The sequence below is a fragment of the Heteronotia binoei genome, chromosome 17, assembly GCF_032191835.1.
Source record: "Heteronotia binoei isolate CCM8104 ecotype False Entrance Well chromosome 17, APGP_CSIRO_Hbin_v1, whole genome shotgun sequence".
Taxonomy (NCBI): Eukaryota; Metazoa; Chordata; class Lepidosauria; order Squamata; family Gekkonidae; genus Heteronotia; species Heteronotia binoei.
The window spans coordinates 24,309,290-24,324,387 of record NC_083239.1 but is presented as its reverse complement, the minus strand read 5'-3'; positions in this window follow the sequence as shown (position 1 = coordinate 24,324,387).

Below are 15,098 nucleotides of genomic sequence, written 5' to 3'. Positions count from 1 at the left end.
TAATACTTCTGTGCATTTCTCTTACTCCAGGGCATCTCACTCACAGTCCCAGCACAATATAATGTTTAAAGATTCCGTGCTATCCAGCTCAAATTCTCATTTCAGAACCCACTCACAGCACCTAGGCAAGGCTGGGGCACTGCCGGCTGCCCGTAAAAAGCCCCTTCGTTGGCCATTCTGCAGTACTGTGAATGGCCTCTGCCACATGAAGCCCTTGCCCCTCACTGGTTAAGGGCATCCGTGCCTTCTGACGACAGCCGGGGAGTTCTGCACAGTGGGGAACTGAGTAGACAGGATGGTTTCTGCTTCCGTTCATTCAAGGCCTCCCCCTCCGAGTTCAGTGCTTCCGTCCTGGAATGCAGCTGAAACACGGAGCGCATTCAAGCCGATGCCAGGGCAGGGCATTGCATTGTACCCAGATGTCCAGCAGCCGGGCAATTCAGTCTTACAAGCCCCTGTTCCTGCGAGGAAAGAGGTTTCTATCTCTGTCCCACGCAGGGGGCTAACGAGTTGAATGGCATTTGCCTGCTTGCACCACGGGAACAAAGCTGCCCCTGTGCAAGAGGCACTGGACGAGCGCCAGCTGCAGTTGGAAATGCTAGAGGATCTGTCGGCAGCTGGCCTCGAAGCACTCCTCCTCCCTGCCCATAGGAGTTCTGGGCTGCCATTGCTCCCCCCCTCCCCTGCTGACCTTGGGTGGGCACCTGTTTTTTCAAAGGGAGCTCTTTTAGAGGAGTGGGAGATGCGCTTCATTTGCTAAATGGGGACTGCTGGGTGGAAACCACATCTCCTCCCCTGGGAACTCTGCTTCATACAGGGAAAGGCTTCTCTTCCTTTACCTGGGCCTGATAGGGTTGCCAGCCTCCAGGTCACACCTGGAGAGCTCCCCCTATTACAATTGATCTCCTGACAACCAAGATCAGTTCCCCTGGAGAAAATGGCTCCTTTGGAAGGCAGACTTTATGGCATTATACCCAACTGAGGACCCCCTCCCCAGGTTGCACCCCCCACTACAAATCTCCAGGAATTTCCCAAACCAAAGCTGGCAACTCTACTTGTGGCTGACCACTGCCTTTTTTTTCCAAAACAAGAAGGGGTTTGGGCTCCAAGCCTGCTTACAACTGTGCTTTCTGAGCAGGAAGCTCTTCATTCTGGTTCAGTGGAGGATGCTTGGAGCTACTCAGAGTTGGTTATGCATGTGAAGAACTCTGCACATGCCCCTGGTCCTGCTGCATTCTCAAGCTGGCACTGTACAAAGACTCAGGAGTGGCTTCTCAGCAAGTCCTGTCTCCAAAGAAGACCTAGATGGGTAGGGTTGCCAACTCTAGGTTGGGAAAGTCCTGGAGATTTAGGGGTAGAGGATGAGGTTTGGGGAAGGGAAAGAACTCAGTGGGATACAGTGTGTAAAATCCAGAACAGGGGAATCCAAAATCTCTAGGGAAACTGACCTTTATAGTCTGGAGATCAGTTGTAATTCTGGGAGATCTCCAGGCCGTTCCTGGAGACTGGAAATGCTAATAAATTGGGTTAGGTAATTCTATTATGCAATTCTCCTGAAATAACAACTAATTTCCAGACTGCTGAGATAAGTTCCCCTGTAGAAAATGGCTCCTTTGGGGTGTGAACTCCATAGCATTATACCCTGCTAAAGTCTCACCCCTCCCCAAACCCCACCCTCTCCAGGCTTTACTGCCAAATCTCCAGGTATTTCCCAACCTGGAGCCAGCAACCTTAAACCCTGCAGATGGGATCAAGCCCTAGCAGCAGAGGTTGGGAAGGGGGTTTGGAAACGGGACAGCTGATGGGGTAGCCAAAGCAGACAGGACAGAGGTCTATATTGGTGGCCAGCCTGTGGAGAAGATTCCAGAGGGGCTGCCCTTTCCCCACATCGATTCTCCATCTCCTGCTGTCAGCTTGAGCTTTGACTTCATGTGTGGCCACAGCCTAAGAGTTTGGGGTTCTGAAGTCCTCAAGGTGCCTTTCCAGCTATGGCATCCAACCCTCTGCTCAGTGCTAGAAGCCTAAAGCCAGAGAATCCAGCCAATGTCTCTTCAGGCACTGTCTGATGATGTTATGGAGTCCACCTTCCAAAGCAGCCATTTTCTCTTGTGGAACTCATCTCTGTCATCTGAAGATCAGTTGTAATAACAGGAGCCCTCCAGGCCTCACCTGGATATTCACAACCCTTAGTCTAGTGAGGCCTCTTGGGGACAGCAAAAGAGCTGGAGCAGGCTCCTGAAAGGCAGCTCTGCCTCCTGCCATGTTCTTCCCTCTCTCTCTCACTCTTTGCAGACTTGTTGTTTGGGGGCAAATCAAAGGGGCACCATGTAACTCAGGGTGGCCAAGCCTCTGCCTTGCCCAGCCCAGGACAACAGCCCCTCCATTCCATTCTGGCTGCCTAGAAACAGGCTAGCTCATTCTCCCGCACTGTCCTGTCATTAGCTCAGCTCCCCTCAGGAGCGCATTTCCCAGGCTCCCTTGTTGTTTCCGACAAGTCATCTTCATTAGAGCCTTGGCAGAGAGAGCTGCTGTCTCCCCGCCTCATTCCCCCAAATGCTCATCGGAGACAGAGGGATGTGGGCCAGAGCACCATGCAAGCGGATGCTGGGTGGCAAACAGCATTTCAGCAGCTCCTGTCAGACCTGGGTGAAAGAGGTCAGACACTCCCTTTCCCTAGAGAAAAGGCAGGCACATCTGAGGGGAAAAACAGCTTCTGTTGTTTGTTGTGAGGAGACAGGAAACTCTTCAAGTTTGCCTGAGGGGCCTCAAACTGCTGAGAATGCCCTGCAAGTAGGGCTGCCAACTCTGAGTTGGGAAATTCCTGGATACTCAGGGGCACAGAATGGGGAGGGTATATTGCCATAATGTCCCACCTTCCATAGCAGCCATTTGCTCCGGGGAACTGATCTTGGTCCTCTGGAGGTCAGTTGTAATAACAGCAGATCTCCACAGCCCCACTTGGATGCTGGCAACCCTACCTGTAAGCAGCCTCCCCCCCCCAGTCATTTTTCTCTTTGATCTCAAACCAAGATATAAGGGAGAGGACTGAAGCCCTGTTCATAAAATGTACTTCCTTTATGGTCTTTCAGGTGAGCAGGAAAGTCCCCTGCTGGTAGCTGCTAAAGGTGGCCCTCTTTGCGTCTCTCCCCACATCATCACAAGGCCACCAGTCCCGCCAAAGAAGGACATGGCCCTCGTCTGGTCCTGCAGTGGGCATCCACAACAAGAAGTGCTGGTTTTGGGAGATCACATTGGCTCAATCATCAGCTGAAATTTGGGTGATGCGGACTGAGGATTTTTAAACCTGCATCTTGTTTTCTGGAGTGGTGGCAAAGCTAAGCGGCTTGTCTAGCCTAATCCAACTGTGGGGCTGACTTTTCCCAGAAAGATCTCACTACACTGTCCACAGCCACAACTGCTGACTTCTTCCCTGTTGATGCGATACATAAAATTGACAGCTAAGTGCAGGGCTTTTTTTTTTTGCAGAAGCAGCCCAGCATGAACTCATTTGCATATTAGGCCACACACCCTGACACCAAGCCAGCTGGAACTGCATTCCTGTCAAAACAGCCCTGCCCACTTATATTCACTCTGTTTCCTGTCAATTAACCAGTTTTTAATCCACAAGAGGATGTTGTCATATTATCCCATGACTGCTAAGTTTACTTAGGAGCATTTGATGAGGAAAAAAATCAAAAGCTTTCTGGAAGTCCAAGTAAACAACATCTACTGGGTCACCCTTGTCCACATGTTTGTTTACCCCCTCAAAGAACTCTAAAAGGTTAGTGAGAAAAGATCTTCCCTTCAGAATCCATGCTGATTCTTCCTCAATGACTTTTGTTCATCAATGTGCCTACTAAGTCTATCTTTAATAATAGATTCCACCAACTTACCCAGGATTAACGTTAGACTGTCCGGCCTGTAATTTCCCAGATCTCCTCTGGAACCTTTTTTCAAAGATGCGGATTATATTAGCTACCTTCCAAGCCTCAGGAATGGAGGCAAATTTTAGTGAAAGATTGCATATTTTGTCAGAAGATCAACAAGTTCGTATCTGAGTTCTTTCAGAACTCTTGGATATATGCCATCAGTCGTAAGACCTCCTCTCTTGTCATCTCAATCCAACTAAGGTTTTTCAACACTCCTCCTGAAATTGGCAGTTCTGGAGTGGGCAAACACCTCCCATCTTCCACAGTGAAGACAGAGGCAAAAAATGCATTCAGCTTCTTTGCCATTTCCCTATCATCCTTTAGTAATCTTTTTACCCCTTGGTCATCAAAGGGCATCACTCCCTCCCTGGCTGGTTTTCTTCTTCTAATGTATTTGAAGAAAATGTTATTGTTGGTCTTTATTTTTTTTTACAGTATGTTCCTCACATAGTCCCTTTTTGCCTGTCTGATCACCGACTTGCATTTTATTTGCCACTGCCTATGCTCCTTTTTATTTACCTCACTCGGACTAGCCTTCCACTACTTAAAAGAATCATTGCTTTCCTTGAGATGAGGAAATTTTCTGCTGGTGACTAACATGGGCAGTAAAATTCTGGACTGGCTAGATTAACTCCAGTAAGCCTACAAATAAGTTCAGCAAGACAAATAAGTTCCCCTGTGTAGCCTCTCTGTGATTGTTTACAGAAAAACTGGAAGTGATCATTGTCCTCCTGAACACTGTCTCCAAAGGATGTGCACTTGACCAAGACAGGTTTGTTGAAATCCTTATAACATCTGCATTGCTGGGCAACCTGGGAAACATGGGACCAAACTAACAGAGGTGGATGGTGTTCATTTATGGTTGTCAACCTCCAGATGGGACCTGGAGATCACTTGGAATTCCCACTGCTCTCTAGACTACAGAGATTAGTTTCTCTGGAAGAAATGGCTGCTTGGAGGATGGACTCTAAGGCATCATTCCATGCTGAGGTCCTTCCCCTCCCCACCTCTAAATCACCAGGAATTCCCCAGCTTGGAGACGGCAAGAAACATTCAGAGGTGGCTTGCGATTGCCCACTGTAAGGCCCCCTATATAAGCCTGCAAAGGGTACAATGGGAAAAAGATGTCCCTCACCATCCTTCATTCCCAATTCTATAAATGTACAAGTGCCAGCCACATTTGGGTTAGGAGTAAGCCAGAGTGTGGTCTGGAAGTGTACAATATAAACCAAGATGGAGCAGGACCAAACAAAATGGATCCAAGCAGCTAAGCAGAAGTCTGACTTGTTATTTTGGAAGGTGGCATTAGGGCATCTCCAGGCTACAGCTTTTCCATCCATCTAAAACAAAACAGGTATTTCTATCTATTGAGAAGTCCACAAGAAAGGTAAAATTCCTTCTTATCACAGTGTGTCTTGTCCTGCAACAGACTTGCAACCCCAAACTCTTTGGGCCACTTTCCACATTAATATCCTCTGCTTCGTGGACTCCTGGACCCTTGGATGGTAACTATATTTCCCCCAAGTCCCTGCTAGGTCCCTCTCAGCTCTGTATTTTCTGTTAAGCTTGTGTGTTTGTTTCCAGTTGAATCTATTTCCTGAACGTGTGGATTATTTTATTATTTTCTATTGGTTAAGCAACAGTCTGATTAATTCTGAGAGTTCTCTAAGGAACAATCCTGGTAGGCAATTGGTGTAAAGATCCTGTTACCGCCTCTTGCAAACCAAAGTCTCCTTAAGAGCTAATATTCTCCCAAAATATTAGGAGACCCCCCCCCCCCCCAATTCTGGTAACACCACCTCTGCCTAAAGACCCAGGTCTTCCTTGGCGGTCTCCCATCCAAATATTAAGCAGGGCCGATCCAGCTCAGCTTCTGCGATGTAATGAGATCAGGCCAGCCTGGCCCATCCAGGTCAGGGCACTTAAGTGGCTTACCTGAGGATATTTTGCTACTTTGGTATCAGTTGCTGCTGCTGGGTAGGGCTCTGCTCCCCACAGCCTAGTCCAGGCCTAAAGAGGAAACCAGCTCAAGTTTCAGGCTTTAAAAAAAAAATACAGGGCATGGAACATTCTTGTCCAAGTGCCCAAGAAGCAACCAGGCTGCTAAGCTCTCTTTGTGTGGCCACAGCTCGCGTAGGCCGGGGCAAGGATGGGGGTCCCTTCGCCCAGGGAACACAACAGCCACCCTGTGAGCAGGAGGGGCCTGGGAAGGGGCCAGCGGGCAAGGAAAGAATAACGGCTTGTTTCAGAAGGTCAGCATCCAAGCCTGTAGGTGGGCAGCACCAGATAAGAAGGAAACATTATCTCTTGCCAGGCAGGTCTCCGGGGCACTTTTCACCATGCGGGCATGGGCCACAGGACTCCAAAGCGGCCAGCAACAAAGCACCCAGTGTGGGGGCCTCAGTGGGGCCTTTTCTTCCCTCGGGGCTTTGGAAATGTTCAGCCAGAGAGGCAAATCTATGCACTGGGCCAGGGTGCCCTACAAAGAACACTTGATCTTCAAACTGAGACCCTCACAAAAAACATTATTGTCTCTGCGTCCTGAGACACGCGGGCAATCTGTGACTCTGAGTGGCATTTAGCACCCCTGCGTCACTTTGGGGGAAGGGGGTCACTGGAGGACACCCACGTGCCCTTTCCTGTCCTAAAATACTCCAGAAAAATTCCCCCCCTTCTTCCACTAATGCTGTCGACTTCCAGGTGGTTGGGCTACTGATCTTTTACTCTTTTTAAAGAACTACTGCAAGATTAACAGATTTCCCTTATGAAGCCTTTTGATAAAACACATAGGAGTTTTTTTCAATTTAACTGAGTAATAAAATATATATTTTACCTGATTTTGCATCGTCGGCCTTGGCTTTATTTTTAATCAAGCTCCAGGCGAGGAGATGTCGCAGAATTGCAACATCTCCAGTTGAAAGAGATCAATTTTCCTTAAGAAAAACGGCTGCTTTAGAAGGTGGACTCTCTGGCATTCTATCCAGCTAAGGTCTCTCCACTTTCAAACCCTGCCCTCTGGGGGCTTCACCCCCCAAATTTCCAGGAATGTCCAAACCCAGAGTTAATAATCCTCCTCCCCTAACAGGCTAGGAAAGACCCATATTCAGCAAGCACAATTTCAAGTTCACATTCTGCCTAGGAGATGAAGTTGGCTCTTCCCTCCTTTATCTTCACAACAACCCCGCAAGGTAGGTTAAGCTAAGACAGAGAAAGAAAAGCCCAAGGCTACCCAGGGAGGTTTGCAACAGAAAGGGGATTTGAACCCAGCAGTCTCCGGCACTGGTTTGACACTTTGACCCCCACACTACACTGGTCATAAGGCCTGGGCCACAAACATGGGAGGGGAGATCTTAGGGGCCTTCTAGCATACTCCAATACACCTGCCTTCTTTCAGCCACAAAGAAGCCATGATGAGTACCAGTCGCTCAGCCACGCACTCATACAGTTGCACTATACTGAATCAAACCCTTAGTCCATCAAAGTCAATTATGGCTCTAAGATTGGCTCTAAGGTTTCAGGCAGAAATCTTTCCCAACATATACCTAATCTTGTAACTGGAGAATCCAGGGGTTGAACCTGGGACCTTCTGGATGCTCAGCAGATACTCTATCACTGAGCACTCCAAAGAACTGTAATCTGAGCCTGGGTGTAAGGAAAGATGGGCCTTCACCTCCCAGCTGGAGCTGCCTTGGGGCAACCAGTGGTGAGAAAGACTCCTGGTCCCAGGCAGGCTTTTTTTGAGCAGGGACACACAGTTCCAGCTGTCTTGCCTTCCTGCTGGTTTCAGGGGGTGTGACCTAATACACAAATCAGTGTATTTTTTCTACAAAAAAGCCCTGTGTGAAACAATGACGACATCAGAGGTGTTGCATAATATGCAAATGAGTTCCTGCTGGTTTTTCCCCTACAAAATAAGCCCTGATCCCAGGCATCCAGGAGAGCCAGTTTGGTGTAGTGGTTAAGAGTGCGGACTCTTATCTGGGAGAACCGGGTTTGATTCCCCTCTCCTCCACTTGCACCTGCGAGCATGGCCTTGGGTCAGCCATAGCTCTGGCAGAGGTTGTCCTTGAAAGGGCAGCTGCTGTGAGAGCCCTCTCCAGCCCCACCCACCTCACAGGGTGTCTGTTGTGGGGGAGGAAGGTAAAGACGATTGTGAGCCGCTCTGAGACTCTTCGGAGTGGAGGGCGGGATATAAATCCAATATCTTCTTCTTCTTCATCCCACCCCTAAGCAGTATTAGGGTGAAGGTTGATGGTGCAAAGGCCAAAGCCTAGTGAAGACTCCAGTGTTACAGTTGCCAACCTCCAGGTGGAGACTGGAGCTCTCCCAGAACTACAACTGAGCTCTAGACTACAGAGATCACTCCCCCTGAAGAAAACAGCTGCTGAAGATGGTGGCCTCATTAGCATTATATCCTGCTGAGGTCCCTCCTCAGCCCCCCCCCCCCCCATCTCCAGGTAACTGGCAACCATACCCAGCGCCCAGGCCTGGCTCTTCTCGGGGTCACGTTGCCTCCCTGCTTTCTCCTGGTTGCTGGGCCCAGTTGGACTAGCCATCGCCAAATGCTGCCGGGGGGGGGGGGCTGTACAGCCAGGAGAGGAGCCTGGGGGTCTCGGGAGGGCCCCAAGTCAAACGGCAGGCCTCCCTCTTCTGCCCGCACACATCAGCAGCTGCGAGGCTGGGGCAGGCCGGGGAGGGCCACGCCCCGGCGGCTCCCTGCTCTCTGGGAAGGAAGCCGCTTCCCGCACTTTTTCTCTGGAAGAGAAACCGGCCGGCGCTGCCAAAAATAAAGCGCGAGCGTTCCAAAGGCCCGCTCCGCTCGCCCCAGCTCATTAGAGATGCAGCTCGCCTTGGCTCGAGTCCCACACCTTCCAGCTCATTAGGCGTATGCAGTCGCTGGCTGGCTCTGCCCCAATCTTCTCTGCAATCAGAGCTTTTAATTAGGTTAATTAAATTGTATCAAACCTCGCAGGGACACAGTTCCCCGATGCTGATGAGGCAGCCCAAACAGACCTCTGCGCCAGCGCTCACCCTGCTCCGCCCGCCCGCCCACTGCAGCCAAAGGTTGAATGAAGGAACGGGGGGGGGGGGGGGGGATCGGGAGCTGCTGACTCTGGGCTCCAGCTCCCGCCAGGGCCTCCAAAAGGAGCCTAACCTGACTGGGGCAAGCCCAGCCCAGCCCGGCTGCGGAGGGACAGGCTTGACTGGGCGGGGTGGCCCTCCCCTCCAGCGGCGGCGGCCTCTCCCCCTCCCCGCCCCTCCAGGGTTGCTGGAGGATCATTAATTTCTGCTGCCCGCAGCTTTGCAAAGGGCAAACGGAAGCCCTCTTGGGGAGGGGGGTGGGGGCAAATTCGCTGACCTCTTTTCAGAGGGGCACTGAAGCCCACAATCCAGATGCCACGGGCATGGTGGTGGTGGTGGGCAGCTCTCATAGTTCAGGCTGCAACAGCGGGAGAGATCTGTCAGCGCCCAAGTGACATTGGAGCTCCTAGAATTAAGTCATTGCAATGATCAGTGTGGCCTGGCCTGGACAGCCCAGGATAGCCCAACCTCTTCGCATCTCGGAAGCAAGCTAAGCAGGGCCAGCTCTGGTTAGTACTCTGATGGGAGATCACCAAGGTAGTCCAGGGTTGCTATGCAGAGGCAGGCAATGGCCAACCACCTCTGTTCATCTCTTAACTTGAAAATGCTGCGGGATTACTTACCACTAAAACTGCTGCAACTTGATGCCACTTTCCAAACTGTGACCTGCCTGGGCTAAAAGGGAAGTGCTTTTGGCTGAATTAGTATAGCCAAACTGGCTAGCAGGTTGCTTGTATCTTTGGGATCTGAGACACACAACAGCAAATCTCTCCTGCCGGATTTCTGGCCTCAGATATGCCAACAAGAGGATTCCCTATATAGCTACAAGGTCCTGCTTTCAAGCACCAGCAGCTCTTGTGACCCCTGCCATCGCTGTCATTGCTGGTAGTGAAGAAGAGGCAATTAGGTTGCTTTTGGCTCAGAGACACCCTTGGACAACATGTTAGTTGAAGGTTAATTGTGACACACCACCACCCTAACATCTTCCAGATGATAATAGGGATGATCCTGGGCACCAGTGGATGAGACCTGGCAGCAGACAGTGCGAGATGACACACAACAGTAGGGCCAACACAATCCACATGCCAAGATGCCACAGGATGAAAGCAGGAGTTAGAAGTGCCTGTCGGGCTGGCTCCAGATGCCAAAAGCAGGGAGCCAACTCAAGCAATGCTCACATGTGCACACTCTTCAACTGCATTGCCAGAACACTGGCACAGCTTTGCAGCTGAGGAGCACCGAGAGAAAGCAGTGTGCTCAGCTTGACAACAGTTACTGTGTCCACAACGTGGAATTCTTCAGCAGAGTGCAGCTGGCTAATAATAATCTACCTCTGAGGGTATGCAGAGTGCTGAACACCTCCCCATGTTTAGAATGTAAAAGCAAGGTTTCCAGAGTAATGGCACATTTCTAGCCCTTATTAAACCCCAGAAACTCACCATTTAGAAATTCAGTACTCTCTCTCTCTCTCTCACACACACACACACCACCACTCAACTGTCACCAGAAGACATGGATGTTATTTTCCACTCAAGCAACAATCCATTCCTCGACTTCTACTCTATCTCCAGCAACTTCCCAGAAAGTTTTTTTTTTCTCCACAGCCCTGCTTAATCTGACTTTAGATCTCACCAAACCTTCACCTAGGAGCTTGTTTCCTGCAATAGGGTTGGGTCCTGGATTATGGGAAGGGAAATAACTCTGAGCCAACAGAGAGTCCCCTCCACTCACCACTGGATAAATGTAGTCTCCTGCCTCCCAAACACAAATGAAACTGCCTTATACTGAATCGAACCATCAGTTCATCAAGGTCAGTATTGTCTACTTAGACTGGCAACAGCTCTCCAGGGTCTCAGGTGGAGGTCTTTCACAACACCTACTGCCAGGACCTTTTTAACTGGAGAGGCCAGGGATTGAACCCGGGGCCTTCTTCATGCCAAGCAGAAGGTCTTCATGCCAAGATGGGTTTCATTTCCAGGGTGGGGGATGTTGGACAAGAGGCAAAGCTCTTCTCTTGCTCAGCAGGAACAAAGGAGAAGGCAGAGAGCAGACTAGAACCCATATCCCCCCCCACACACACACTCTGTTCCCGCATGCTATAATTAGGGTTGCCAACCTCTAAGTGGGGCCTGGAGATTTCCTGGAATTACAAGTGATCTCTAGACTACAGAGATCAGTTCCCCTTGAGAAAAATGGCTGCTTTGGAAGGTGTACTCTATGGCATTATATTTCCCCAAACCCCAGGCAACATCTCCAGGATTTATTCTGGAGTTGACAACCCTACCCTACACCCGACTGGGCCCACCAGGATTGAGACACAGAGCAGGCATCCCCCAGCAGTCACATAGAGCAGGGCAAGAAAGACCTGCAAAGGCCACCATGCAGTAGAAAGGCATTGGCTTAGAATTCCCCAGGCCCCTTGAAGCATCATCATGGTGGACAGCCCACTCAGGCTGATTGGCTGTCCCAAATGCCCATCATTTTGGCCAGCAAACCACCACACACATAATCTCCTTCCTGCAGTCAAGGTGTAGTGGTTAAGTGTATGGACTCTTATCTGGGAGAACTGGATTTGATTCCCCACTCCTTCACATGCACCTGCTGGTGTGACCTTGAGAACCCTTTCCCTTAGTCCAACTCTTACCATCTTCTGTGATGAAATGAAATTTCACCCCGCTGGTAGCTGCAAAAATTATAGCTGTGCAAAGTTAACATTTGATTTGCACTCTGTGATCACTCAGAGGCGAAACCAAAATTTCTTCCCCAGGGACACAAAAATTTGCACCTCAGAATCTTTCTAGCTAGCCTTTGGCCCTCTGGGTTAGGAGAGCAAGTCAAATATTGATGTGGAAGTCAGCTGGGGAAGTGGCCCCTTGCCTTGCTGTTTAGGAGACCTTGGAAGGAGGGATGCCAGCCTCCAGGTGGGAGCTGAGGATCCCCTGGAATTACATCTTATCTCCAGATTACAGAGATCAGTTCCCCGGGGGAAGGGGAGAATGGATGCCTTGAAGGACATACTCATGGCATTGTACCCCTCAGGTCCCTGTCCTCCCAGGCTCTAACTCCAAATCTCCCATAGTTTCCCAACCTGGATCTGGCAACCCTAACCCCCACCCCACCCCAATCCCCTGCTGGCCAGGGGGAACATGGCAATCTTACCCCTTCCCTGCTGCTTGCTGAGAGACAAATTCTTCCACAGGGTCTGGGGGCTTCAGACCCCTACCAACTAAGCACATGCCACATCCTTGGTGGTAAAACAAGATGTCAGCGAGAACGTGGAAATTTCTGAGGTCCCCGAGTGGTTTACCCCATCTGAGTGAGCTCGAGGAAAATATATCCCATGCCAGCTTCTTTGTATGCCTCAGTAACTTATATAACTGGAACTGTAGTTTTTGTAGCATCAAAATACGAGGGCATATATAGCCAGGGGTGTTAGGGGCGGGAAATCTATGAGGGTGAGTCACCCAGATATGGGGATTTGCCAATCTCTAGGTGGGGCCTGGAATTCTGATTGATCACCAAACATCAGTTCCCCTGGAGAAAATGGCTGCTTTGGAGCTTGGACTTTACAATATCATACATTGTAGGTGAAATCACGTCTTCCAAATTTTCCCCTCCACAGCCTTAACTACATGCCAGGTATTTTGGACTGTCGCTGCACCACCACACAGCAGCCCCTGGCTCCAGAACCTGCCTGTTGTCCATTCTGCTGTAATTATCCTCAGCTCCATGAATCACCCAGGCAGAACCAGGATCTCTACCCCATCTCATTCCTCTGCTCTGAACTCTGCACAAGGCTTGGGGCATATTGATGAATCCCGCAGCAAGGCATCTCTCCCTGATCCAGCACAGCATTTTGAGGTGGCACAGAGCTGTCTCGTGTGAGGAAAAGTGGTACGGTATAGCCTCATCTCATCAGATCTCACAAGCTAAGCAGAGTCAGTACTAGGACCGAGACCACCCAGTAAGGGTCTGCAGAGGAAGGCAATGGCCAACCATTTCTGCTTCTCAGTTGTCTTGAACGCCCCTTGCTGGGGTCACCCTAAATCAGCTGTGATTTGACAGCACTTTACAGAGCAGTCTCAGAGGCGGCAACTTTATAGCTTCCATGATCAAGATTCAAGACACCCTATGGAGAAAAATCTTGAAAGGTCTGGGGCCAGTGATTTGAAAACTGGGAGCCAAGATCTTCAGCAGACGCCCTGATTCCAGTAACCCTACCACCAACAGAGATAAGACAGGGGCCCACCTGGGATAAGGCCAGCTGTTCATCTAATGCCTAGGTCTTTTGGCTTGCGGGCCACAACAGGGGTTTCTGTTCAGGCAGGACTTTAATTATATAGTGAATCCACGTTTGCCCTTTGGGTATAGCATCAGTTGGTTTGGTTATGCCCTGCAAACTAGTTATACTGATTGACTATAAATGCTTCATAAAAATAATTTTAACTCATGCATTTCAGTGGAAGCCCCACTCTGCCCTCCCTTGAAGAACCAAAGGTGCTAACAAACCATCTTGGCGAACAGCAACATTGATGTGCATCTGACAACTGAAGTCCAAGAAGGGCCTGGATGGTGGACAGGTAGCTGGTCGGGTGGTAGACATACCTGGATTCAGGAACAGTCTCCAACTGCTGCCCAACAAGGACGCTGCCGTCACCCTGCAGTTGGACATTAACACATTCTCTTTCAGAGCCCCCTTGAGGTGCTACACTAACCCAATTGATGGGCTGTGGCTCAGTGGAAGTTCCTCTGCTGGGCATGCAGAAAGCCTCAGGTTCAATCCCCTGGCATCACCAGTTAAAAAAGACCAGGTGGGGAGTGATGTGAAATCTCTGAGACTCTGGAGAGCTGCTGGCAATCTGAGTAGACCATGACCTTGATGGACCAAGGGTCTCATTCAGTATAGGGCAGCTTCATGTGACCAAATGTAACCCACTTTCATGAGGTCCCTGCCCTTTCCCCTACTTCAGGGGTGGCCAACAGCAGCTCTCCAGATGTTTTTTGCTTACAACTCTCATCAACCCCAGCCATTGGCTGGAGCTGATGGGAGTTGTAGGCAAAAAAACATCTGGAGAGCTACCGTTGGCCACCCCTGCCCTACTTCAAGATCAGGAACACTGACCTGCTTTGCTGTCAAGGTCTGATGAATGCCAAGAAAGCTTTGGGGCCACTAAGCCTAACATGGGCCTGACCTTTCTTCCTGCATTTAAAGTGACAGATGAGAGTGCATTTCAACCTTAAGAACATAAGAGAAGCCATGTTGCATCAGGCCAATGGCCCATCCAGTCCAACACTCTGTGTCACACAGTGGCCAAAAATTTATTTATTTATATATATATATATATATATATATATATACACATACACACACACACACTGTGGCTAATAGCCACTGATGGACCTCTGCTCCATATTTTTATCTAAACCCCTCTTGAAGGTGGCCATGCTTGTGGCCGCCACCACCTCCTGTGGCAGTGAATTCCACGTTAATCACCCTTTGGGTGAAGAAGTACTTCCTTTTATCCGTTTTAACCTGTCTGCTCAGCAATTTCATCGAATGCCCACGAGTTCTTGTATTGTGAGAAAGGGAGAAAAGTACCTCTTTCTCTACTTTCTCCATCCCATGCATTATCTTGTAAACCTCTATCATGTCACCCCTCAGTCGACGTTTTTCCAAGCTAAAGAGTCCCAAGCGTTTCAACCTTTCTTCATAGGGAAAGTGTTCCAGCCCTTTAATCATTCAAGTTGCCCTTTTCTGGACTTTCTCCAATGCTATAATATCCTTTTTGAGGTGCGGCGACCAGAACGGCACACAGTACTCCAAATGAGACCGCACCATCGATTTATACAGGGGCATTATGATACTGGCTGATTTGTTTTCAATTCCCTTCCTAATAATTCCCAGCATGGCGTTGGCCTTTTTTACTGCAATCGCACACTGTCTTGACATTTCAACCTTCCAGTCCCTACAGGTAGGCCACCCTCACCTGCTTATCCTCAACACAGTGGTGCTAGTATGGGGTCAGCACATGGTGGTGGGAAGTTTATGGAGCACTTCACAGAGCTGTTTTGCAAGGAAGCACATGT